This window comes from Sceloporus occidentalis, unplaced genomic scaffold, assembly GCF_023333645.1.
Source record: "Sceloporus occidentalis isolate IW3139 unplaced genomic scaffold, rSceOcc1.0.p SCAF_6, whole genome shotgun sequence".
Classification (NCBI taxonomy): domain Eukaryota; kingdom Metazoa; phylum Chordata; class Lepidosauria; order Squamata; family Phrynosomatidae; genus Sceloporus; species Sceloporus occidentalis.
In genome coordinates this window covers 134,119,188-134,121,302 of record NW_028316986.1, presented here as the reverse complement: position 1 = coordinate 134,121,302, position 2,115 = coordinate 134,119,188, and positions in this window count along the sequence as shown.

The following is a 2,115-nucleotide window of genomic DNA, read 5'->3' as shown; positions in this document are numbered from 1 at the left end:
CCTTCCTTGGACCTATCTTTTGTCTTGCATCCTGAAGGATACCTGGCATGACTCAAATGAGAATATGATTCGGTTCTTTCAGTTTTTCTGGATTACAAATTGTTCAAACTCTATAGATTCCGCTTTGTGTCTTTTTACCTTGTTTCACATCTCATTCCCCTTCCAAATAACATTTCCTGTGACATATAGTTTAGAGCAGTGATGAAGAAAGGCATATCCTCATGTCACATAAGAAAACCAGGGCACATGTGGCCAAGCCGTGTCAGAGTGTGGCCAAGAGGGTAAAAGTTATTAATGATGAAAAACACACAACCTTGGAGAGGCTGCAGCAGTTTGTTTTTGCCTGAGATGCTTGGAAAGGGCAAGACCTCATCCTCCTCTCTTTTCCCCCTGCTGAGTTTATGGAGAAAAAACCACTTTTGTATTTTAAACTCAGTTTGCAGCAATTGAAGTAAGTTGAAGGTAAAGAGGGGGGGGAGTGAGAAGCGGAGGAAGAAACCAGGACACTTTAAAAGCAGCTGAAAAAGTGGGATGACAGAGGACAAGTTGGGACAGTTGGAGGGTAAGGAAACCTTTTTGGCCTAGGACCTGATTTCTAATTTGGGATGTGTTGGTGAAAGAGTTAATCTAGCACAGTGTGGGCTAACCCTTGGAGTGGCACTAAATCAAAGTAAACAGGAGCAGAAATAGCTGTTAGCCATTTGGATTTTCTCCCAAATTTTCTGTTCATGGCTACTCCAGAGTAAGCCCATTCATTAACTTTCCGAACTAAAAAAAGGAGCTAATTCTCCATGAAATGAGAGGAGGAAGAGAAGATTGTGTGTCAGATAGACAACCCTTTTGGGCCACAACTGAAAGGTTGCCCATCCTTGCCTTAGATGCTTCTGGTGATGAAGTACAGAGAAATAAATCTAGAAGGACTGTGTCTAAAAGGTTTAAAGACAATGCTAGAGGTAGAAGAATGGGGTGGGAAAGTACCTCAAAGGTCATCTAGGATGGTGTAACTCCTGTTCCTTGAGCCATTGGCTGCTGATGCTTAGAGGGCTCCCAGGATAGAAAGACATAATTGAAACCAATGGCCACAACAGTTTGATATGGCAAACTTGAAGGTTTTTCTTTCTTTTTTTATCTGTAGGGACTGGTAACAGATTTGAGTCGATTGGGCACAACAGTTTCTTTCCCTTTTGGAAACTTGCTATGGACCAGCGACCGATGGCTCATGGACCAGCACTGCTTTGGGCAGACATGCCCCTTTGCCAGTATAGGGGATCTATGGCGGGTTACAGCCCGCCTATTTGGGACGGGCTGTACCCGCCCCTTTCCCCAGTGTATCGGGGCCTTAGTGGCTAGAACGGCAGCCGCTGAGGCCCCGATCCGCCGCTTTTCAGGCTGCGGGGAAGCGGCAAAATGCCGCTTCCCCGCAGCCTGAAAAGGGTTGTCCTTGGGGCTTCAAGCCCCAAGGACACCCCGCGGCGGCGGGGAGGGGGGCTCCCTTGATTCGCTGGGCGCAGCCATCTGAAGGCTGCGCCCAGCGAGGCAAAGCGGCGCCGCAAAACCAGGAAGGAGCTCTGAAACGGAGCTCCTTCCTGGTCCGCGGAAAGGGCACACTAAGCGCCCTGGCGCGGACCGACGACATCACGTCCACACCGCCCCGTATAGAGGCGGCGCGGTCATGATGTCATCATGGCGGCCCCCTTGTGGAAGGCGAGCCGCCATTTTGTACGGACTCAGTCCGTACTAGGGTTAGGGGGGTGCGGAAGCACCGCACCTTCCTAACCCTAGTACGGACTGACTCCGTACTTTCATAGCGGTGTATAACCCGCCTATGTGTCCATGATTGCTGGTCATCCGCCTCTGCTTTGAATGGTTCAATAAAGAAGAGTTCCAAAACTTCTGAGGCAGTCTTTTCTGTTGATAGAGTAGTTTATACCATCACATGGTTGTTCTATAAAATTTGGTTTATATCTCTCTTGTACTATGAGAAGCAGAGCTAGAGAACCCATGGTTTTGCCAATGTGGTTGAACCCCTGACATGTAGGACGATCAGTTAGGCTGCTGCCTTTACGTACACAGCAACCCTGACTTGGTGTAAAAGAAAGGTAAAGCTAGTTCCTT